This window comes from Leuresthes tenuis, unplaced genomic scaffold (genome assembly GCF_036924035.1).
Source record: "Leuresthes tenuis unplaced genomic scaffold, fLeuTen1.0.hap1 SCAF_13, whole genome shotgun sequence".
Classification (NCBI taxonomy): domain Eukaryota; kingdom Metazoa; phylum Chordata; class Actinopteri; order Atheriniformes; family Atherinopsidae; genus Leuresthes; species Leuresthes tenuis.
This window is the reverse complement of record NW_027325367.1, coordinates 24,244,483-24,270,786: the sequence shown is the minus strand read 5'-3', so window position 1 is coordinate 24,270,786 and position 26,304 is coordinate 24,244,483.

Sequence of the window (26,304 nt, the reverse complement as noted above, 5' to 3'; positions counted from 1 at the left end):
AAAATGTGTTAGAAAAGGAAAGAATGCCGGACCATACATCATCAAAAGCGAGAGAGGTGGTGTTCGGCTGCAAAAAGGTGTAAATGTTCGTCTAAAGTTTGTAAAAAGCGGGTAAGACATGGTGCGAATGCCTGACAAGGTATGATCAAAAGCAGGAGCGGAGGTGTTCAGCTGCAAGAAGGTCTAAATGTCCATCAATAATTTCTAGAAAACATGAAAGAAAATTTTCGAAAATCAAACCGCACATGATCTTAAGTGGGAGAGGAGGTGTTCAGCTGCAAGAAGGTGTGAATGTCCACCCATTATTCCTGACAAATGGGTAAAAAAAAGGTGCGAACGCCCAACCATACATCATCAAAAGCAGGAGTGGATGTGTTCGGCTACAAGAAGGTGTGAACGTCCAACCAAAGTTTGTAAAAAGCAGTTAAGAAAAGGTTTGAATATCCAACCAAACATAATCAAAAGCGGGAACATAGCTTTTCGACTGCAAGTAGGTGTGAATGTCAGATCATAATTTGCAAAAAGCTGATGAGAAAGGGTGAGAATGTCCGACTGCACACCATCAAATGCGGGAGCGGAGTTGTTCGGCTGTGAGTAGGTGTGAATCTCCGACTGTAATTTCTGAAAAATGTGTTAGAAAAGGTAAGAATGCCGGTCCATACATCATCAAAAGCGAGAGAGGTGGTGTTCGGCTGCAAGTAGGTGTGAATGTCCAGCAATAATTACTCACAAACGGGTAAGAAAAGGTAGTATTGCCAGACCATACATGATCAAAACAGGGAGCGGAGGTGGTTCAGCTGCAAGAAGGTGTGAATGTCCGACTAAAGTTCAAATATATTAACAAAAGCGGGAGGAGAGGTCTTCAGATGAGAGTGGTTGAGAATTTCCAACCATAATCTATAAAATTCGGTGAAAAAAAGGTGTGATAGAACACTAAAAGGTGGAGCGGAAGTGTTCGGCTGCAAGAAGGTGTGAATGTCCGACTATATTTGGTGAAAAGCAGGTGAAGCAAGGTCTGAATGCCCAACCTTACATTATCAAAAGCGAGATCAGAGGTGTTTGGCTGCAAGAAGGCCATAGTTTGCCAAAAGCGGGTAAGCTGCGAATGACCAACTAAATATCAACAAAAGTGGGGGCGGAGGTCTTCAGATGCAACTGGGTGTGAACATCCCACCATACAAGTATGATGGAGAGGAAGCTGTGAACAGCCAACCATAGTTTGCAAAAAGCGGGTGAGAAAAGGTGCGAATGTCCAACCATACATGACCAAAACAGGGAGCGGAGGTGTTTGGCTGTGACAAGGTGTGAATGTCCACCCAAAATTAATGAAAAGCGGGTAAAAAGTAGGTTTGGATGCCCAAGCATACATCATCAAAAGAAGGAGTTGATGTGTTTGGCTACAAGAAGGTTTGAATGTCCGAGCATAGTTTGTAAAAAGCGGGTAAGAAAAGGTTTGAATGCCCGAACATACACCATCAAAGGAGGGAGCGGAGGTGTTCCGCTGTAAGAAGGTGTGAATGTCCGACCATAGTTGGTAAAAAGTGGGTAAGAAAAGGTTAAAATACCCGACTGTACACAATCAATATCGGGAGCGGATGTGTTTGGCTACAAGAATGTTTGAAAGTCCGACCATGGTTTGTAAAAAGCTGGTAAGAAAAGGTTCGAATGCCCGAATATATACCATCAAAAGCGGAAGCGGAAGTGTTCGGCTGCAAGAAGGTGTGAACGTCCGACCAAAGTTTGTAAAAAGCAGTTAAGAAAAGGTTCGAATATCCAACCAAACATAATCAAAAGCGGGAGCAGAGCTGTTCGACTGCAAGTAGGTGTGAATGTCCAGCCATAATTACTCAAAAACGGGTAAGAAAAGGTAGTATTGCCAGACCATACATGATCAAAACAGGGAGCTGAGGTGGTTCAGCACCAAGGTGTGAATGTCTGACTATAGTTTGTAAAAAGCGGGTAAGATAAGGTGCGAATGCCCGACAATGTATAATCAAAAGAGGGAGCAGAGGTTTTCGGCTACAAGAAGGTTCGAATGTCTGACCATAGTTTGTAAAAAGCGGGTAAGAAAAGGTTCAAATGCCTGACTATACACCATCAAAAGCGGGAGCGGAGATTTTCCGCTGTAAGACGGTGTGAATGTCCAACCATAGTTGGTAAAAAGTGGGTAAGAAAAGGTTAAAATACCCGACTGTACACAATCAATAGTGGGAGCGGATGTGTTTGGCGACAAGAATGTGTGAAAGTCCGACCATGGTTTGTAAAAAACAGTCGGCCATTCTCACCCTTTCTCATCAGCTTTTTGCAAATTATGATCTGACATTCACAACTACTTGCAGTCGAAAAGCTATGCTCCCGCTTTTGATTATGTTTGGTTGGATATTCAAACCTTTTCTTAACTGCTTTTTACAAACTTTGGTTGGACGTTCACACCTTCTTGTAGCCGAACACATCCACTCCTGCTTTTGATGATGTATGGTTGGGCATTCGCACCTTTTTTTTACCCATTTGTCAGGAATAATGGGTGGACATTCACACCTTCTTGCAGCTGAACACCTCCTCTCCCACTTATGATCATGTGCGGTTTGATTTTCGAAAATTTTCTTTCATGTTTTCTAGCAATTATTGATGGACATTTAGACCTTCTTGCAGCTGAACACCTCCGCTCCTGCTTTTGATCATACCTTGTCAGGCATTCACACCATGTCTTACCCGCTTTTTACAAACTTTAGTCGAACATTTACACCTTTTTGCAGCCGAACACCACCTCTCTCGCTTTTGATGATGTATGGTCCGGCATTCTTTCCTTTTCTAACACATTTTTCAGCAATTATGGTCGGACATTCACACCTACTCAGAGCCGAACACCTCCGCTCCCGCATTTGATGGTGTATAGTCGGGCATTCTCACCCTTTCGCATCAGCTTTTTGCAGATTATGATCTGACATTCACACCTGCTTTTGATAATGTATGGTTGGGCATTCGCACCTTTTTTTACCCATTTTTCAGGAATTATGGGTGGACATTCACACCTTCTTGCAGCTGAACACCTCCTCTCCTTCTTATGATCATGTGCGGCTGATATTCGAAAATTTTCTTTCATGTTTTAAAGCAATTATTGATGGACACTCAGACCTTCTTGCAGCTGAACCACTCTGCTCCCGCTTTTGATGGTGTATAGTCGGGCTTTCGAGCCTTTCCTTCCCGGTTTTTACAAATTATGGTTGGACATTCAGACCTTCTTGCAGCCGAACACCTCCGCTCCCTCTTTTGATCATACATTGTCGGGCATTCGAACCTTTTCTTACCAGCTTTTTACAAACCATGGTTGGACTTTCACACCTTCTTGTAGCCGAACAACTCCGCTCCCGCTATTGATTGTGTACAGTCGGGTATTTTAACCTTTTCTTACCCGCTTTTTACCAACTATGGTCGGACATTCACACCGTCTTACAGCGGAACACCTCCGCTCCCGCTTTTGATGGTGTATAGTCAGGCATTTGAACCTTTTCTTACCCGCTTTTTACAAACTATGGTCGGACATTCAAACCTTCTTGTAGCCAAAAACCTCCGCTCCCTCTTTTGATCATACATTGTCGGGCATTCGCACCTTATCTTACCCGCTTTTTACAAACTATAGTCAGACATTCACACCTTGGTGCTGAACCACCTCAGCTCCCTGTTTTGATCATGTATGGTCTGGCAATACTACCTTTTCTTACCCGTTTGTGAGTAATTATGGCTGGACATTCACACCTACTTGCAGTCGAACAGCTCTGCTCCCGCTTTTGATTATGTTTGGTTGGATATTCTAACCTTTTCTTAACTGCTTTTTACAAACTTTGGTCGGACGTTCACACCTTCTTGCAGCCGAACACCTCCGCTTCCGCTTTTGATGGTATATATTCGGGCATTCGAACCTTTTCTTAGCAGCTTTTTACAAACCATGGTTGGACTTTCACACCTTCTTGTAGCCGAACAACTCCGCTCCCGCTATTGATCGTGTACAGCCGGGTATTTTAACCTTTTCTTACCCGCTTTTTACCAACTATGGTCGGACATTCACACCGTCTTACAGCGGAACACCTCCGCTCCCGCTTTTGATGGTGTATTGTCAGGCATTTGAACCTTTTCTTACCCGCTTTTTACAAACTATGGTCGGACATTCAAACCTTCTTGTAGCCAAAAACCTCCGCTCCCTCTTTTGATCATACATTGTCGGGCATTCGCACCTTTTCTTACCCGTTTTTTACAAACCATGGTCGGACTTTCAAACCTTCTTGTAGCCCAACACATCCACTCCTGCTTTTGATGATGTATGTTTGGGCATTCGCACCTTTTCTTACCCATATTTCAGTAATTATGGGTGGACATTCACACCTTCTTGCAGCTGAACACCTCCTCTCCCGCTTATGATGGTGTATAGTCGGGCTTTCAAGCCTTTTCTTACCCGGTTTTTACAAATTATAGTTGGACATTAAGACCTTCTTACAGCCGAAAACCTCCACTCCTTCTTTTGATCATACATTGTCGGGCATTAGCACCTTTTCTTACCCGCTTTTTACAAACCATAGTCGGACTTTCACATTTTTTAGTAGCCGAACAACTCCGCTCCCGCTATTGATTGTGTACAGTCGGGTATTTTAACCTTTTCTTACCCGCTTTTTACCAACTATGGTCGGACATTCACACCTTCTTACAGCGGAACACCTCCGCTCCCTCTTTTGATGGTGTATGTTCGGGCAGTCAAACCTTTTCTTACCTGCTTTTTACAAACTATGGTCAGACATTCAACCCTTCTTGGAGCCGAACACATCCACTCCTGCTTTTGATTATGTATAGTTAGGCATTCGCACCTTTTCTTACCCATTTTTCAGTAATTATGGGTGTACATTCACACCTTCTTGCAGCCGAACACCTCCGCTCCCTCTTTTGATCATACATTTTCGGGCATTCGCACCTTTTCTTACCCGCTTTTTACAAACCATGGTCGGACTTTCACACCTTTTAGTAGCCGAACAACTCCGCACCCGCTACTGATTGTGTACAGTCGGGTACTTTAACCTTTTCTTACCCGTTTTTTACCAACTATGGTCGGACATTCACACCTTCTTACAGCGGAACACCTCCGCTCCCTCCTTTGATGGTGTATGTTCGGGCATTCGAACCTTTTCTTACCCGCTTTTTACAAACTATGGTCAGACGTTCAAACCTTCTTGTAGCCGAACATATCCACTCCTGCTTTTGATGATGTATGGTTGGGCATTCGAACCTACTTGTTGCCCGCTTTTCATTAATTATGGGTGGACATTCACACCCTGTCTCAGCCAAACACCTCCGCTCCCTGTTTTGATCATGTATGGTTTGACATTCGCACCTTTGCTTACCTTCTTTTTATACTGATTGCTCAAGATTAAGTTGTTCTTTCTCAAACTACAAAATTTTTTTAATTGTTGAAACTTGATTTGAAGTGGATAAATAAGGACGACAAACAGTTTTAAGTCAGGCTGATAGCAATTAATTTTATAGCAAAATCTGTATTTCGTCATTTGTCGAGAGATGCTTATTGCTGAAGAAGTTCTTTCTCATTCTACAAAGTACAACGTTGTTTATCATTGAAACTTGATTAGACATGAATAAATATGAAGGACAAAGCAGTCTTAACTTGGTTTGAGTTAAGGAATTCGTTTTATAGGAGAATCCGAATTCGTGCATAACTCGTAAAATAGAGCTTATTTTCGGATTCCTAAAGAATGAGTCTGGTTCTTTCTCATAATACAAAGTTTGTTGTTTATTGTTGAAACTTCATCAGACCGTTAGATATAGTCGGACTCTCCTCGACGCACGGCTTGGGATCTGGAACCAGTACTCTTGAGAGGGGTTGGACTCTCTTCCACTCTGGAGTTGCCCGTGGTGAGAGGCGCAGAGCAGGTGTGGGTATACTTATTGCCCCCCGGCTGTGTGCCAGTACATTGGGGTTTACCCCAGTGAACGAGAGGGTAGCCTCCCTCCGCCTTGGGTGGGGGGACGAGTCCTGACTGTTGTTTGTGCCTATGCGCCAAACAGCAGTTCAGAGTACCTACCCTTTTTGGAGTCTCTGGGGGAGGCACTGGAGAATGCTCCTACCGGAGACTCCCTCATTCTGCTGGGGGACTTCAATGCTCACGTGGGCAATGACAGTGAGACCTGGAGGGGTGTGATTGGGAGGAACGGCCCCCCCGATCTGAATCAGAGTGGTGTTATGTTGTTGGACTTCTGTGCCAGTCATAGACTGTCCATAACGAACACCATGTTCAGGCATAAGGGTGTCCATATGTGCACTTGGCACCAGGACACCCTTGGCCGCAGTTCGATGATCGACTTTGTGGTTGTATCATCGGACTTGCGGCCATATGTCCTGGACACTCGGGTGAAGAAAGGGGCGGAGCTGTCAACTGATCACCACCTGGTGGTGAGTTGGCTCCGCTGGTGGGGGAGGATGCCGATCAGACCTGGCAGGCCCAAACGTATTGTGAGGGTCTGCTGGGAGCGTTTGTCAGAATCCCCCGTCAGAAGGAGCTTTAACTCCCACCTCCGGCAGAGCTTCAACCATATTTGAGGTGGGGGACATTGAATGTTCCGTGACTCCATTGCCGAGGCAGCTGGTCGGAGTTGTGGCCGTAAGGTGGTCGGTGCCTGTCTTGGCGGCAACCCTCGAACCTGCTGGTGGACACCAGTGGTGAGGGAAGCCGTCAAGCTGAAGAAGGAGTCCTATCGGGCCTTTTTGGCCAGTGGGACCCTGGAAGAAGCTGATAGGTACCGACGGGCCAGACGGGCCGCGGCTTCGGCGGTTGCTGAGGCAAAAACTCGGGCCTGGGAGGAGTTCGGTGAGACCATAGAGAACGATTTCCGGACGGCCTCGAAAAGATTCTGGTCCACCATCCGGCGTCTCAGGGGGGGGAAGCGGCTCACTGTCAACACTGTTTACAGTGCGGACGGGGCTTTGCTGACCTCAACTAGGGATGTTGTGAGTCGGTGGGGGGAGTACTTCGAGGAACTCCTCAATCCTACCAACAAGGCCCCGGGGGTGGATGAGGTCCGTCCTGAGTTTCTCAAGGCTCTGGATGTTGTAGGGCTGTCTTGGCTGACACGCCTCTGCAGTATCGCGTGGACATCGGGGACAGTGCCTCTGGACTGGCAGATTGGGGTGGTGGTCCCCCTCTTTAAAAAGGGGGACCGGAGGGTGTGTTCCAACTATAGGGATATCACACTCCTCAGCCTCCCTGGTAAGGTCTATTCGGGGGTATTGGAGAGGAGGATCCGTCGGATAATCGAGCCTCGGATTCAGGAGATGCAGTGTGGCTTTCGTCCTGGCCGTGGAACAGTGGACCAACTCTATACCCTCGGCAGGATCCTGGAGGGTGCATGGGAGTTCGCCCAACCAGTCTACATGTGTTTTGTGGACTTGGAGAAAGCGTTCGACCGTGTCCCTCGTGAAGTCCTGTGGGGGGTGCTCCGGGAATATGGAGTGCCGGACCCCTTGATAGGGGCTGTTCGGTCTCTGTATGACTGGTGCCAGAGTTTGGTCCGCATTGCCGGCAGTAAGTCGGATACGTTTCCGGTGAGAGTTGGACTCCGTCAGGGCTGCCCTTTGTCACCGATTCTGTTCCTAACTTTTATGGACAGAATTTCTAGGCGGAGCCAGGGCGTTGAGGGTGTCCCATTTGGCGACCTCAGAATCGGGTCTCTGCTTTTTGCAGATGATGTGGTTCTGTTAGCGTCGTCAGGCCGTGACCTTCAGCTCTCACTGGAGTGATTCGCAGCCGAGTGTGAAGCGGCTGGGATGAGAATCAGCACCTCCAAATCCGAGACTATGGTTCTCAGCCGGAAAAGGGTGGAATGCTCTCTCCGGGTCGGGAATGAGATCCTTCCCCAAGAGGAGGAGTTCAAGTATCTCGGGGTCTTGTTCACGAGTGACGGACGAATGGAGCGGGAGATTGACGGGCGGATCGGTGCGGCGCCTGCAGTGTTGCAGGCTCTGCACCGACCCGTCGTTGTGAAGAGGGAGCTGAGCCAGAAGGCGAAGCTCTCTACTTACTGGTCAATCTACGTTCCCATCCTCACCTATGGTCACGAGTTGTGGGTAGTGACCGAAAGAACAAGATCGCGAATACAAGCGGCCGAAATGGGTTTCCTCCGCAGGGTGTCTGGGCTCTCCCTTAGAGATAGGGTGAGAAGCTCAGTCATCCGGGAGGGGCTCGGAGTAGAACCGCTGCTCCTCCGCATTGAGAGGAGTCAGATGAGGTGGCTCGGGCATCTGGTTAGGATGCCTCCTGGGCGCCTCCCTGGGGAGGTGTTCCGGGCACGTCCCACTGGGAGGAGACCCCGGGGGAGACCCAGGACACGTTGGAGAGACTATGTCTCTCGGCTGGCCTGGGAACGCCTCGGGGTCCCCCCGGAAGAGCTGGAGGAAGTGGCCGGGGACAGAGACGTCTGGGTATCTCTGCTCAAGCTGCTGCCCCCGCGACCCGACCCCCGGATAAGCGGCAGATGATGGATGGATGGATGGATATATCCTCCACCAACCAGACTTACAACCCCCGACTAGGGTAGCAGAATTTCTAAGCAGCTGTACCCCAAAACTACTATCAAAAATATATAAATTATTGTCTAAGATAGATGACACAATGTCTCTTCCATCCTCAAAATGGGAGGCAGATTTATCCATCAGTTCTGGTCATAGCTTCTAACCACTATTTATGTTTGAACACCTTCATAAAGACTCGAAATCCTAATTTACAGCTCATACAATACAAAATCCTTCATAGAACACACTATACAGGACAAAGGATGTTCAGGATGGGTCTAACACACTCAAACATCTGCTCACATTGCACAGATAACACACCTGATGATTATGCACACGCTTTGTGGTTTTCTGCGCCTGTCCAGAAGTTCTGGCTTGAAGTCTGTGAGGACCTATCAACATGGCTAAAGTGTAGCATCCCTGCATGCCCCACATTGTGCATACTGGGTGACTTAGACAACATCAACATGGAAATTAACTCAGCACACATGGTTGTCACAGTGTTATGTATCGCAAAGAAAACTATTCTCATGAACTGGAAAGCGAAGAACAATCTGTGTATTAACCAGTTTAGAAATTTTCTTTTAGATTATATTAGCATGGAAACAATGTCTGCCTCCTCAAAACATCAATTGGCTGAATTTCATTCTCTCTGGTCCCCTCTGATTAGTTTTATCACATAGTGGTGGTGGTGGGTTGCTGGGTGATGGTGGGTCTCAGGCCCGGGCTGCTGCGACTGGTGTGACCGGGTGGTTTGTTTGTTTGTTTTTTGTAGAGGTCCTCCTGGGTGGGGTTGGGTTGAGTGGGGTGGGGCGGGATGGGTACCTTCTGGGGGTACAGTAGCTCCCGGAATATGGTCGCTGCAGGCCCCGAGCCTGGTGGACATCAGGCCCTCCTGCCCATTGTTGGCTCCCAGGTAGCAGGGATGCCTATTGCAGCCAGTCCCTGGCTGCCCTCTCTGGGGGAGAGTAGCTCCCCCGGTATATATCCCCATACCCCTCTCCCTTCTGGCTCCGGTACACAGCACACACTCACACATGAAGGGTTTTGGGGGCGTGTGTGTTCGGTGGGGTGTAGTGGATGGGGCCACGTAGGTGGTCCCCTTTGGTTGCACTCTGCAGTTCCCTGCCCCTGTTTTAATTACACCTTAGACATTACTACTTATCAAACACACTCACACACACACATTAGGTCTTGGGGGGTGGTTACACTGAGTGGCATCTGGTGGGCGGGGCTCTTTGGGTATGTAGGCGGCCCAGAGTTCCGCGCTCCAAGTTCTACAAGTTTGGCTGCCCCTCAATTTTAATTGCTCACTATTAGAAAATATTGAAGAGCCAGAAGGGTGAGGGGAGGGGTCTTCTTCGCACACCCCTGCTTCCTGGTGTCTGCTCGGGGCAGGAGGGGCCAGGAGGATTAATTAATTGTTCTGCTGGTTCGGGGTCTGTGGTGGCTGGGGGGTTGCTGGCCTCCTGGTGTGCCCGCTGCACTACACCCCAGCAGAGTCGAGGGAGGTAGGATGTGTGGATGTGTGGATGTATGGGACGTGAAAGTGTGTGTGGTAATGATTGGGCCTGGATCTGGGACTTGCTGTCGCCTGGCCTGCCTGTGTTTCTCCCGATGGGGCATCAGCGTTGCCTCTCCCCACTGCTCGCGACTTCACCCACCTGTGGGCACGTCTTGACTCCCAGGGCACTTGGCCAGGGGCGCTGGGGCAGGCGCTGACCCACTTTGTGGCTGTCTGGGGCGCTTGGCCCTCCTGGGTATTGGGTGGGGCCTCTGCCGGGGGGTTTGGGGGCGCTCGGGCTCCTGGGGCCCAGGTCCAGTGCACGGCCCATGTCTGGGCGGCTGGGGCCTGGCGGGGTCGGTGGGCTGTTGCCCCTGGTTCCCGGAGTGCCTCTGCCCTATGCTTATGGGGGCTCTTTCCGGGGGCTTCCTCTGCAGTCTTCTGGGTGGATGCGTGGTTGCCCCTGCGGTGGGCTGCCTGGGTTCTGTGCTCTGTGGGGGCTGCTGGTGGCCTGGGTCTTGTGGCCCTCTCTGCCTGCTTCTGATTGCTTCGGGGGGGGCTGTGGATTGTGGCCCTGTACGCTTATACACTCATAACTAAGCACGGTTATCATGTAGGTCCTGTGCCATGGGTGTTGCATGTTCTCACACACACACACACACATTCATTAGTCCAGTAGCATGGTCACTAAGCAGTTGATGTATTATCATGTCGTCTCAGGTCATCTATATCCACAGCTGTGTTGTATGCGATTGCCGCTTCTTGTGCTTGTTTTTGTTTGTTTGTGTGTTTGTTTTTTCTCTGCTTGTCTGCTTTCAGGTGCTCCTGGTGGCGCTAAGGCTGGATTCCCCTCATAGGCCATGGATTGTTGTCTGTTTTGTTTTTTACAGGTGTAGCAGCTGGTTGTCTGGTTTTTGTTTCTATTTTTGTTCTGTTTCCTCTTCTTTCCTCTTCTTCTTTCCTTGTCCCCCGGTCCGGTTTAGTTCAGTTCATGTCATATATTGTAAACAGAAATAAATAAATGGGCATCAAGGGGAGCTTTACATTTATAAAACTTCCCTTGGCAAAACAAATCTGTTTGGCATCAAAGGTATTCAGACTACAATTCTTCTGACATAATGCTGAACAGGACAAGGGGAAAAAAAAGTAAAGAAGACAGTTCTGCCGAAAGCCAGGGATAGACCTGTTCTAAGTTCTATACTTTTTAAAAGGGGCGTGTTTATCAACTATGGAATTAGAAGATTTACAAAAATGGTCAAGTGCTAGATCTTCATCTGGGATTTTAACAGTGTCATATAACTATTCAACAGATCAGTTAAAAAAAAGCCTGCTCATGGAGATGTTTCAGGATCTGGATACCAAGCGTGGACCTAATGTTTTCATTTTTGCAATTCTGATACAGGCTATTGAGCAGTGATAACTAACACCAAGTTCAGATACTGCGGATTTTCTACCTTTGATTTGTTAAGATTGAGCCAATCAGGGACAACCTTGAAGGATCTCTTTGGTTTTGTAGGATCTGTAATTACCTGAGAAAGGTTGATATTGGTACACACCTTTTTTAAATGATCAGAGGCAGAGTTCAACTTGTTTAAATTAAAATTGCCACACAGAGATTGGGTTTAGGCCACATGCACACAGAATGACATCAACAAATATAAGAAATATTAAACATTTACACATAGATTTTTGAATATATGTAGAGGAATGATACTTTGAAATGTGCTCATTGTGGAGTTATGATCAGTTGAGTAATGAAGGTTGAACTATTCTGGGAAAGAGGTTCTATTCCCAGCATCATGATGGACACTCCTGATATAGAAGGTTTTGCTAACGCATTGGAATTGTTTTACTATTTTCATATGCATGTGCAATGAAGAATTGCTTGCTGCTGATAAATGCAAAGAAGAACATCTTACACATAGATGCTCACATATAGGCTGCTGAATGCAATGAAGACCTGCTTATCAAGTAAAGTTCAATGTCAATGTGTAATATTCAATTAGGATTTGCAAAACAGTGAAGTTAAACAATGAATGGGTCCTTAGTCGGTATGACAAGACTACAGGAATATTTACCTGGGTGTACGTTCAAACAGAGATGAGAAAATTGCGATGAATAATTGTTTGTTTGTTTGTTAGTATGTATATGAATGTTATGTGTATAAACTGTGTTGAGTTATAGTTACTCAGTAGTGTCTCAGTGAAACAACCGACGGGGGAAGCCTTGCGGTGACAACAAAAGCAGTGTTTTACTGATCAGTCAAGTTGCTCCAGTGTACTCCATACAAACTGGTTGGCTACTGAAGGGATAGAAAATGGGGAATACTTGTTTTAAAGCAAACAAGGAATTAGATGGGAAAAATACATGTTTTAACGGGACCCAGACAATATTAAATACTCAGACAGATGGGAGAAGAAGTGTAGTTTTGTAGGAAATCACAAAATTATTACATAGAATTAGTGAAATCAATTGAAGAATGCCTTTCTGAAGAGCTGTTTACCACAGATGAGCAGCTTTGCGACCAAGCACATTGTAGATCGCTTTACTGCCAAAATGATCTAATTTAATGGATTGGTTTAGACATGCATAACAGCATTTTAAGAACAAAGAGAGAAACAAAAAGGGACAACGCTTCATGGTGGAAGGTGATGTATAAATAACTGTGTATATGATGAAGGGGGTGGCAACACCCATTCCGAAATCCCGCCATTCCGACATCCCGCTATTCCGACATCCCACCATTCCGACATACCACCATTCCGACATACCACCATTCCGACATGCAAACGTCCCACCATTCCGACATCCCACCATTGCGACATCCCGCTATTCTGACGTTCAAATGTCCCACCATTCCGACAAGGCTTTCCGTATAAGGAAATGTGTGTTACTCAACAGGTGAGTCCCTTCTTTCTGTTCATGCAATTTATATGTTTAACACATGTTTATAGACAAGCGTTATTAAAAACACAAAGTCTCGGCAACTGGAGGAGGAGAAGCAGTCCGCGGTGGTTTTCAATCACACACTCTAATGCCACTTGTTTCAACTTCCGAAAATTTAGTCCAGGAAAAAAAGGCTTACAAACATGGACCAAAACGGCTCCATAACACGCACAAGAATCCAAAAGAAACGAAAGTTAACTAAAAGAAAGCAAATAAACAGTATGAAGTGGTCAAAATTGGTTTTACGCATGCCTATGTGCGTCGGGCTCTCCCACGTTGGTTTGTGGATGAAAGCTATATGTTCAGCTGTAATGTCATGTAAAAACAATCTCTACATGACATTTAGTCCCAGGTGTGACCAGTTAGGTCCTTAAGATATCAACAGGCTGTATAAAGCTACAACCGTTGCGGCTGTGTGTTTGTGCCAAATGCGCAAAACCCATCCGCGCTTCCCAAAATTGGAGTGAGTACTCATAAATCACGTGAATAACATGAATAAACGTTTTTACTGCATTTTGTTGTGTTTTATACGTTCTATGCTGTCATTTCTCTCTTCTCCTATTGGCAAGGCAAGGCAGAGTGCTCGCAACTGTGTCCTGTGCAGTAGCCGTGATATCTGTAATTGCAATTATTACTTTTGCATATGATGACAGCGTGCAAAAGACGCATGGGCTCTGTGGAGAGCTCCGCTCCAGCTGGCTGCTGTGACAGCTCACTGACACTGTATTTCTGCTTAATCAGTTTCAGTCTCGCCAGAGTTACATTAATATCTGTATTTTTATATTTGAAATTCAGGGGATTTTGATAATAGATTATTAAAGTTTGTTTGCGAGGCTGTGGCCTCTGCATGTGCAAAGCTTGTGCGCCAAACTTTAGGGCGTATTTGCGCCGGCATATCATTAGTGCAAAATGTTTTGGGTAAAAAATAGGCTATTAAAAGGAACTGTCGGAATGGCGGTATGTTAAAAAAAACAAAAAACATACCGCCATTCCGACCATAGGAGGAAAAAAGTGTCGGAATGGTGGGACGTTTGATAAAAAATTAAGTGTCGCCATTCCGACAATTGGAGACCCATGTCGGAATGGCGAGATGTCGGAATGGCAGCATGTAACCATGATGAAGGAGAGACCATTTGAGCAGCACAGCCATTTCGCAGCACAGGGACAGCAATCCAAGTTACAGGATCTCCCACGTGGTATCACCTGTCACATTGTGTCAAGGCATCAAAAGAAGAAAAAATCACCAAACTCAAGGACAAAAAGACAAAGACTCCGGTGAACGAAGACAGAGGACTGACAAACCAGAAATACAAAAGGATTCTCGATATCAAGATCCAGAAGAAGAGGCTAACAATGCCACGAACACTTACGATGCTGGGAATGATGCCAGCAATGAACAGAGAAGAAGATTCAGTGTCATCAATCTGCATTACGTGCCTCTAATGAGGGGGTGAATATAGAATCCTCAACGATTACAACGTCTCTGGGAACTGTGACAACAACAAGGTTTAAACCATTTTGATATATATTGTAACCTATTGTCTAAGGAATAGTGCTGAAAATGAAGTAAATCTAATCCACCACTGTCCTTGGTCTTCTGTAGGGTTTTTAAACTAATACGTGGTGGTTTGTTTTTCCACAGAAATTTGGAGATGCATGAATCTAGTGACTTAAACCAAGTAGCAGATGGTTTTATGGGGATCATTGAGAACAAATAGTTAACTTTTGGTAGTATCATCATTTTAATGGATGTAACTCTCCCCATAAGTGATATAGGTAAGGACTTCCAACGAGAGATCGTCCTCTACTGTCTTTAATAATTGCACATAATTTAGCTTTGTTAGCTCTGAGAGCCTGGAGGAAATGTTTATGCCTAAATATCTAATATTTCCTGACTGTAAAGTGATCGCAGGTATATTATGGACCCTACAGTTAATGGGCAGAACTGTGGTCTTAGACCAGTTGATAGAGTAGTCAGAAAGTGCTGAGAATTTATTTATGAGTGTGATCGTGTGACTGAGAGACGTCTGTGAGTTCTGAAGGAAAAGTAATACATCATCAGCATAAAGACTTATTTTATGCTCAATATTTTGGGATTAATTACTCACAAACGGGTAAGAAAAGGTAGTATTGCCAGACCATACATGATCAAAACAGGGAGCGGAGGTGGTTCAGCTGCAAGGTGTGAATGTCTGACTATAGTTTGTAAAAAGCGGGTAAGATAAGGTGCGAATGCCCGACAATGTATGATCAAAAGAGGGAGCGGAGGTTTTTGGCTACAAGAAGGTTTGAATGTCCGACCATAGTTAGTAAAAAGCGGGTAAGAAAAGGTTACCATACATCATCAAAAGCAGGAGTGGATGTGTTCGGCTACAAGAAGATTTGAATGTCCGAGCATAGTTTGTAAAAAGCGGGTAAGAAAAGGTTCGAATGCCCAAACATACACCATCAAAAGAGGGAGCGGAGGTCCTCCGCTGTAAGAAGGTGTGAATGTCCGACCATAGTTGGTAAAAAACGGGTAAGAAAAGGTTAAAATACCCGACTGTACACAATCAATAGCGGGAGCGGATGTGTTTGGCTACAAGAATGTGTGACAGTCCGACCATGGTTTGTAAAAAACGGGTAAGAAAAGGTTCGAATGCCCGACAATGTATGATCAAAAGAGGGAGCGGAGGTTTTCGGCTACAAGAAGGTTTGAATGTCCGACCATAGTTTGTAAAAAGCGGGTAAGAAAAGGTTCAAATGCCCGAATATATACCATCAAAAGCGGGAGCAGAGCTGTTCGACTGCAAGTAGGTGTGAATGTCCGACCATATTTGGTAAAAAGCGGGTAAGAAAAGGTTAAAATACCCGACTGTACACAATCAATAGCGGGAGAGGAGGTGTTCAGCTGCAAGAAGGTGTGAATGTCCACCCATAATTACTGAAAAATTGGTAAGAAAAGGTGCGAATTCCAAACCATACATTATCAAAAGCAGGTGTGAATGTCAGATCATAATTTGCAAAAAGCTGATGAGAAAGGGTGAGAATGCCCGACTATACACCATCAAATGCGGGAGCGGAGTTGTTCGGCTGTGAGTAAGTGTGAATCTCCGACCATAATTGCTGAAAAATGTGTTAGAAAAGGTAAGAATGCCGGTCCATACATCATCAAAAGCGGGAGAGGTGGTGTTCGGCTGCAAGTAGGTGTGAATGTCCAGCCATAATTACTAACAAACGCGTAAGAAAAGGTAGTATTGCCAGACCATACGTGATCAAAACAGGGAGCGGAGGTGGTTCGGCTGCAAGAAGGTGTGAATGTCCGACTAAAGTTCAAATATATTAACAAAAGCGGGAGGAGAGGTCTTCGGATGAGAGTGGTTGAGAATTTCCAACCATAATCTATAAAATGCGGTGAAAAAAAAGGTGTGATAGAACACTAAAAGGTGGAGCGGAAGTGTTCGGCTGCCAGAAGGTGTGAATGTCCGACTATATTTGGTGAAAAGCAGGTGAAGCAAGGTCTGAATGCCCAACCTTACATCATCAAAAGCGAGATCAGAGGTGTTTGGCTGCATGAAGGCCATAGTTTGCAAAAAGCGGGTAAGCTGCGAATGACCGACTAAATATCAACAAAAGGTCTTCGGATGCAAGTGGGTGTGAATATCCCACCATACAAGTATGGTGGAGAGGAAGCTGTGAACAGCCGACCATAGTTGGCAAAAAGCGGGTGAGAAAAGGTGCGAATGTCCAACCATACATGATCAAAACAGGGAGCGGAGGTGTTTGGCTGTGACAAGGTGTGAATGTCCACCCAAAATTAATGAAAAGCGGGCAACAAGTAGGTTTGAATGCCCAACCATACATCATCAAAAGCAGGAGTGGATGTGTTCGGCTACAAGAAGGTTTGAATGTCCGAGCATAGTTTGTAAAAAGCGGGTAAGAAAAGGTTCGAATGCCCAAACATACACCATCAAAAGAGGGAGCGGAGGTGTTCCGCTGTAAGAAGGTGTGAATGTCCGACCATAGTTGGTAAAAAACGGGTAAGAAAAGGTTAAAATACCCGACTGTACACAATCAATAGCGGGAGCGGATGTGTTTGGCTACAAGAATGTGTGACAGTCCGACCATGGTTTGTAAAAAACGGGTAAGAAAAGGTGCAAATGCCCGACAATGTATGATCAAAAGAGGGAGCGGAGGTTTTCGGCTACAAGAAGGTGTGAAAGTTCAACCATGGTTTGTAAAAAGCTGCTAAGAAAAGGTTCGAATGCCCGAATATATACCATCAAAAGCGGAAGCGGAGATGTTCGGTTGCAAGACGGTGTGAACGTCCGATCAAAGTTTGCAAAAAGCAGTTAAGAAAAGGTTCGAATGCCCGACTGCAAGTAGGTGTGATTGTCCAGCCATAAATACTCACAAACGGGTAAGAAAAGGTAGTATTGCCAGACCAAACATGATCAAAACAGGGAGCTGAGGTGGTTCAGCTGCAAGGTGTGAATGTCTGACTATAGTTTGTAAAAAGCGGGTAAGACAAGGTGCGAATGTCCGACAATGTATGATCAAAAGAGGGAGTGGAGGTCTTCGGCTGCAAGGTCTGAATGTCCAACCATAATTTCTAAAAACCGGGTAAGAAAAGGCTCGAAAGCCCGACTATACACAATCAAAAGCGGGAGCGGGAGGTTTTCAGCTGCAAATCCTTCACTCAAACCAAGTGAAAACTGCTTTGTCCTTCATATTTATCAATGTCTAGATCGACTTCAACAAAGAACAACATTGTACTTTGCAGTAAAGAAAGAGCAAATCAAAAGTTTTAGGAATCCGAGAATAAGCTTATTTTCATGAGTTCTGCACGATTATTGATTTTACTATAAATGAATGCCTTCACTCAAACTATGTTAAAACTGCTTTGTCCTTCATATTTATCAATGTCTAGATTGACTTCAACAAAGAAAAACACTGGATTTTGCAGTAGAAGAAAGAGCAACACTTGAAGGAACAGTAATCCGAGAATAAGCTTATTTTCATACGTTCTGCATGATTTGGGATTTTATGTATAAAATGAATTCCTTCACTCAAACCAAGTGAAAACTGCTTTGTCCTTCATATTTATCAATGTCTAGATTTACTTCAACAAAAAACAACATTGTATTTTGCAGTAGTAGAAAGAGCAACACTTGAAGGAACAGGAATCCGAGAATAAGCTTATTTTCATACGTTCTGCATGATTTGGGATTTTATGTATAAAATGAATTCCTTTACTCAAACTATGTTAAAACTGCTTTGTCCTTCATATTTATCAATGTCTAGATTGACTTCAACAAAGAACAACATTGTATTTTGCAGTAGAAGAAATAGCAACACTGAAGGATCAGGAATCCGAAAACACTCTTATTTTCATACGTTCTGCTTGATTTGGGATTTTGCTATAAAATTAATTCCTTCACTCAAACAAAGTGGAAACTGCTTTGTCCTTCATATTTATCAATGTCTATATCGATTTCAACAAAGAACAAGGCTGTATTTTGCAGTATAGGAAAGAGCAACACTGGAGGATCAGGAATCCGAGAATAAGCTTACTTTCATGAGTCCTGCACGATTTCGGATTTTCCTATAAAATGAATTGCTTTGCTCAAACCAAGTTAAAATTGCTTTGTCCTTCATAGTTATCCATGTCTAAAATGTATCAAGCATAAAGTTCCTCATATTACCCTGAATGAGAAAGAAGCATCCCTTTGGTTGAGCAATACGTTCCTTTTGCGGAGTTATGCATGATTTCAGATTTTGCTATAAAATTAATTCCTTCACACCTTTTTTTTTCACCGCATTTTATAGATTATGGTTGGAAATTCTCAACCACTCTAATCCGAAGACCTCTCCTCCCGCTTTTGTTAATATATTTGAACTTTAGTTGGACATTCACCCCTTTTTGCAGCTAAACCACCTCCGCTCCCTGTTTTGATCATGTATGGTCTGGCAAAACTACATTTTCTTACCCGTTTGTGAGTAATTATGGCTGGATATTCACACCTACTTGCAGCTGAACACAATCTCTCTCGCTTTTAATTATGTTTGGATATTTGAACATTTTCTTTACTGCTTTTTGCCAACTTTGGTCGGACGTTCACACCTTCTTGCAGCCGAACACCTCCGCTTCCGCTTTTGATGGTATATATTCGGGCATTCGAACCTTTTCTTACCAGCTTTTTAAAAACGATGGTTGGACTTTCACACCTTCTTGTAGCCGAACAACTCCGCTTCCGCTTTTGATTGTGTACAGTCGGGTATTTTAACCTTTTCTTACCCACTTTTTACCAACTATGGTCGGACATTCACACCTTCTTACAGCGGAACACCTCCGCTCCCTCTTTTGATGGTGTATAGTCAGGCATTTGAACCTTTTCTTACCCGCTTTTTACAAACTATGCTCGGACATTCAAACCTTCTTGTAGCCGAACACATCCACTCCTTCTTTTGATGATGTATGCTTGGGCATTCAAACCTACTTTTTGCCCGCTTTTCATTAATTTTGGGTGGACATTCACACCTTGTCACAGCCAAACACCTCCGCTCCCTGTTTTGATCATGTATGGTTGGACATTCGCACCTTGTCTCACCCGCTTTTTGCAAACTATGGTCGGCTGTTCACAGCTTCCTCTCCACCATACTTGTATGGTGGGATATTCACACCCACTTGCATCCGAAGACCTTTTGTTGATATTTAGTCGGTCATTCGCAGCTTACCCGCTTTTTACAAACTATAGTCAGACATTCACACCTTGGTGCTGAACCACCTCCGCTCCCTGTTTTGATCATGTATGGTCTGGCAATACTACCTTTTCTTACCCGTTTGTAAGTAATTATGGCTGGACATTCACACCTACTTGCAGTCGAACAGCTCTGCTCCCGCTTTTGATTATGTTTGGTTGGATATTCGAACCTTTTCTTAACTGCTTTTTACAAACTTTGGTCGGACGTTCACACCTTCTTGCAGCCGAACACCTCCGCTTCCGCTTTTGATGGTATATATTCGGGCATTCGAACCTTTTCTTAGCAGCTTTTTACAAACCATGGTTGGACTTTCACACCTTCTTGTAGCCGAACAACTCCGCTCCCGCTATTGATTGTGTACAGTCGGGTATTTTAACCTTTTCTTACCCGCTTTTTACCAACTATGGTCGGACATTCACACCGTCTTACAGCGGAACACCTCCGCTCCCTCTTTTGATGGTGTATTGTCAGGCATTTGAACCTTTTCTTACCCGCTTTTTACAAACCATGGTCGGACATTAGAACCTTCTTGTAGCCAAAAACCTCCGCTCCCTCTTTTGATCATACATTGTCGGGCATTCGCACCTTTTCTTACCCGTTTTTTACAAACCATGGTCGGACTTTCAAACCTTCTTGTAGCCCAACACATCCACTCCTGCTTTTGATGATGTATGTTTGGGCATTCGCACCTTTTCTTACCCATTTTTCAGTAATTATGGGTGGACATTCACACCTTCTTGCAGCTGAACACCTCCTCTCCCGCTTATGATGGTGTATAGTCGGGCTTTCAAGCCTTTTCTTACCCGGTTTTTACAAATTATAGTTGGACATTCAGACCTTCTTACAGCCGAAAACCTCCACTCCCTCTTTTGATCATACATTGTCGGGCATTAGCACCTTTTCTTACCCTCTTTTTACAAACCATAGTCGGACTTTCACATCTTTTAGTAGCCGAACAACTCCGCTCCCGCTATTGATTGTGTACAGTCGGGTATTTTAACCTTTTCTTATCCGCTTTTTACCAACTATGGTCGGACATTCACACCTTCTTACAGCGGAACACCTCCGCTCCCTCTTTTGATGGTGTATGTTCGGGCAGTCAAACCTTTTCTTACCAGCTTTTTACAAACGATGGTTGGACTTTCACACCTTCTTGTAGCCGAACAACTCCGCTCCCGCTATTGATTGTGTACAGTCGGGTATTTTAACCTTTTCTTACCCTTTTTTTACCAACTATGGTCGGACATTCACACCGTCTTACAGCGGAACATCTCCACTCCCGCTTTTGATGGTGTATAGTCAGGCATTTGAACCTTTTCTTACCCGCTTTTTACAAACTATGGTTGGACATTCAAACCTTATTGTAGCCGAAAACCTCTGCTCCCTCTTTTGATTATACATTGTCGGGCATTCGCACCTTATCGTACCCGCTTTTTACAAACTATAGTCAGACATTGACACCTTGGTGCTGAACCACCTCCGCTCCCTGTTTTGATCATGTATGGTCTGGCAATACTACATTTTCTTACCCGTTTGTGAGTAATTATGGCTGGATATTCACACCTACTTGCAGCTGAACACAATCTCTCTCGCTTTTAATTATGTTTGGATATTCGAACCTTTTCTTACCCATTTTTCAGTAATTATGGGTGTACATTCACACCTTCTTGCAGCCGAACACCTCCGCTCCCTCTTTTGATCATACATTTTCGGGCATTCGCACCTTTTCTTACCCGCTTTTTACAAACCATGGTCGGACTTTCACACCTTTTAGTAGCCGAACAACTCCGCTCCCGCTACTGATTGTGTACAGTCGGGTATTTTAACCTTTTCTTACCCGTTTTTTACCAACTATGGTCGGACATTCACACCTTCTTACAGCGGAACACCTCCGCTCCCTCCTTTGATGGTGTATGTTCGGGCATTCGAACCTTTTTACAAACTATGGTCAGACGTTCAAACCTTCTTGTAGCCGAACATATCCACTCCTGCTTTTGATGATGTATGGTTGGGCATTCGAACCTACTCGTTGCCCGCTTTTCATTAATTATGGGTGGACATTCACACCTTGTCTCAGCCAAACACCTCCGCTCCCTGTTTTGATCATGTATGGTTTGACATTCGCACCTTTGCTTACCTTCTTTTTATACTGATTGCTCAAGATTAAGTTGTTCTTTCTCAAACTACAAAATTTTTTTAATTGTTGAAACTTGATTTGAAGTGGATAAATAAGGAAGACAAACAGTTTTAAGTCAGGCTGATAGCAATTAATTTTATAGCAAAATCTGTATTTCGTCATTTGTCGAGAGATGCTTATTGTTGAAGAAGTTCTTTCTCATTCTACAAAGTACAACGTTGTTTATCATTGAAACTTTATTAGACATGAATAAATATGAAGGACAAAGCAGTCTTAACTTGGTTTGAGTTAAGGAATTCGTTTTATAGGAGAATCCGAATTCGTGCATAACTCGTAAAATAGAGCTTATTTTCGGATTCCTAAAGAATGAGTCTGGTTCTTTCTCATAATACAAAGTTTGTTGTTTATTGTTGAAACTTCATCAGACCGTTAGATATAGTCGGACTCACCTCGACGCACGGCTTGGGATCTGGAACCAGTACTCTTGAGAGGGGTTGGACTCTCTTCCACTCTGGAGTTGCCCGTGGTGAGAGGCGCAGAGCAGGTGTGGGCATACTTATTGCCCCCCGGCTGTGTGCCAGTACATTGGGGTTTACCCCAGTGAACGAGAGGGTAGCCTCCCTCCGCCTTGGGTGGGGGGACGAGTCCTGACTGTTGTTTGTGCCTATGCGCCAAACAGCAGTTCAGAGTACCTACCCTTTTTGGAGTCTCTGGGGGAGGCACTGGAGAATGCTCCTACCGGAGACTCCCTCATTCTGCTGGGGGACTTCAATGCTCACGTGGGCAATGACAGTGAGACCTGGAGGGGTGTGATTGGGAGGAACGGCCCCCCCGATCTGAATCAGAGTGGTGTTATGTTGTTGGACTTCTGTGCCAGTCATAGACTGTCCATAACGAACACCATGTTCAGGCATAAGGGTGTCCATATGTGCACTTGGCACCAGGACACCCTTGGCCGCAGTTCGATGATCGACTTTGTGGTTGTATCATCGGACTTGCGGCCGTATGTCCTGGACACTCGGGTGAAGAGAGGGGCGGAGCTGTCAACTGATCACCACCTGGTGGTGAGTTGGCTCCGCTGGTGGGGGAGGATGCCGATCACACCTGGCAGGCCCAAACGTATTGTGAGGGTCTGCTGGGAGCGTTTGTCAGAATCCCCCGTCAGAAGGAGCTTTAACTCCCACCTCCGGCAGAGCTTCAACCATATTTGAGGTGGGGGACATTGAATGTTCCGTGACTCCATTGCCGAGGCAGCTGGTCGGAGTTGTGGACGTAAGGTGGTCGGTGCCTGTCGTGGCGGCAACCCTCGAACCTGCTGGTGGACACCAGTGGTGAGGGAAGCCGTCAAGCTGAAGAAGGAGTCCTATCGGGCCTTTTTGGCCAGTGGGACCCTGGAAGAAGCTGATAGGTACTGACGGGCCAGACGGGCCGCGGCTTCGGCGGTTGCTGAGGCAAAAACTCGGGCCTGGGAGGAGTTCGGTGAGACCATGGAGAACGATTTCCGGACGGCCTCGAAAAGATTCGTGTCCACCATCCAGCGTCTCAGGGGGGGGAAGCGGCTCACAGTCAACACTGTTTACAGTGGGGACGGGGCTTTGCTGACCTCAACTAGGGATGTTGTGAGTCGGTGGGGGGAGTACTTCGAGGAACTCCTCAATCCTACCAACACGTGCTTGGAAGAGGCAGAGTCGGAGAGCTCGGAGACGGGGCCTCCCATTTCTGGGACTGAGGTTGCCGAGGTGGTTAAAAAGTTCCTCGGTGGCAAGGCCCCGGGGGTGGATGAGGTCCGTCCTGAGTTTCTCAAGGCTCTGGATGTTGTAGGGCTGTCTTGGCTGACACGCCTCTGCAGTATAGCGTGGACATGGGGAACAGTGCCTCTGGACTGGCAGATTGGGGTGGTGGTCCCCCTCTTTAAAAAGGGGGACCGGAGGGTGTGTTCCAACTATAGGGGTATCACACTCCTCAGCCTCCCTGGTAAGGTCTATTCGGGGGTATTGGAGAGGAGGATCCGTCGGATAATCGAGCCTCGGATTCAGGAGATGCAGTGTGGCTTTCGTCCTCTCCGTGGAACAGTGGACCAGCTCTATACCCTCGGCAGGATCCTGGAGGGTGCATGGGAGTTCGCCCAACCAGTCTACATGTGTTTTGTGGACTTGGAGAAAGCGTTCGACCGTGTCCCTCGTGGAGTCCTGTGGGGGGTGCTCCGGGAATATGGAGTGCCGGACCCCTTGATAGGGGCCGTTCGGTCTCTGTATGACCGGTGCCAGAGTTTGGTCCGCATTGCCGGCAGTAAGTCGGATACGTTTCCGGTGAGAGTTGGACTCCGTCAGGGCTGCCCTTTGTCACCGATTCTGTTCCTAACTTTTATGGACAGAATTTCTAGGCGGAGCCAGGGCGTTGAGGGTGTCCCATTTGGCGACCTCAGAATCGGGTCTCTGCTTTTTGCAGATGATGTAGTTCTGTTAGCGTCGTCAGGCCGTGACCTTCAGCTCTCACTGGAGTGATTCGCAGCCGAGTGTGAAGCGGCTGGGATGAGAATCAGCACCTCCAAATCCGAGACTATGGTTCTCAGCCGGAAAAGGGTGGAATGCTCTCTCCGGGTCGGGAATGAGATCCTTCCCCAAGAGGAGGAGTTCAAGTATCTCGGGGTCTTGTTCACGAGTGACGGACGAATGGAGCGGGAGATTGACGGGCGGATCGGTGCGGCGCCTGCAGTGTTGCAGGCTCTGCACCGACCCGTCGTTGTGAAGAGGGAGCTGAGCCAGAAGGCGAAGCTCTCTACTTACTGGTCAATCTACGTTCCCATCCTCACCTATGGTCACGAGTTGTGGGTAGTGACCGAAAGAACAAGATCGCGAATACAAGCGGCCGAAATGGGTTTCCTCCGCAGGGTGTCTGGGCTCTCCCTTAGAGATAGGGTGAGAAGCTCAGTCATCCGGGAGGGGCTCGGAGTCGAACCGCTGCTCCTCCGCATTGAGAGGAGTCAGATGAGGTGGCTCGGGCATCTGGTTAGGATGCCCCCTGGGCGCCTCCCTGGGGAGGTGTTCCGGGCACGTTCCACTGGGAGGAGACCCCGGGGGAGACCCAGGACACGTTGGAGAGACTATGTCTCTCGGCTGGCCTGGGAACGCCTCGGGGTCCCCCCGGAAGAGCTGGAGGAAGTGGCCGGGGACAGAGACGTCTGGGTTTCTCTGCTCAAGCTGCTGCCCCCGCGACCCGACCCCCGGATAAGCGGCAGATGATGGATGGATGGATGGATATATCCTCCACCAACCAGACTTACAACCCCCGACTAGGGTAGCAGAATTTCTAAGCAGCTGTACCCCAAAACTACTATCAAAAATATATAAATTATTGTCTGAGATAGATGACACAATCTCTTCCATCCTCAAAATGGGAGGCAGATTTATCCATCAGTTCTGGTCATAGCTTCTAACCACAAATATGTTTGAACACCTTCATAAAGACTCGAAATCCTAATTTACAGCTCATACAATACAAAATCCTTCATAGAACACACTATACAGGACAAAGGATGTTCAGGATGGGTCTAACACACTCATACATCTGCTCACATTGCACAGATAACACACCTGATGATTATGCACACGCTTTGTGGTTTTCTGCGCCTGTCCAGAAGTTCTGGCTTGAAGTCTGTGAGGACCTATCAACATGGCTAAAGTGTAGCATCCCTGCATGCCCCACACTGTGCATACTGGGTGACTTAGACAACATCAACATGGAAATTAACTCAGCACACATGGTTGTCACAGTGTTATGTATCGCAAAGAAAACTATTCTCATGAACTGGAAAGCGAAGAACAATCTGTGTATTAACCAGTTTAGAAATTTTCTTTTAGATTATATTAGCATGGAAACAATGTCTGCCTCCTCAAAACATCAATTGGCTGAATTTCAATCTCTCTGGTCCCCTCTGATTAGTTTTATCACATAGTGGTGGTGGTGGGTTGCTGGGTGATGGTGGGTCTCAGGCCCGGGCTGCTGCGACTGGTGTGACCGGGTGGTTTGTTTGTTTGTTTTTTGTAGAGGTCCTCCTGGGTGGGGTTGGGTTGAGTGGGGTGGGGCGGGATGGGTACCTTCTGGGGGTACAGTAGCTCCCGGAATATGGTCGCTGCAGGCCCCGAGCCTGGTGGACATCAGGCCCTCCTGCCCATTGTTGGCTCCCAGGTAGCGGGGATGCCTATTGCAGCCAGTCCCTGGCTGCCCTCTCTGGGGGAGAGTAGCTCCCCCGGTATATATCCCCATACCCCTCTCCCTTCTGGCTCCTGTACACAGCACACACTCACACATGAAGGGTTTTGGGGGCGTGTGTTCGGTGGGGTGTAGTGGATGGGGCCACGTAGGTGGTCCCCTTTGGTTGCACTCTGCAGTTCCCTGCCCCTGTTT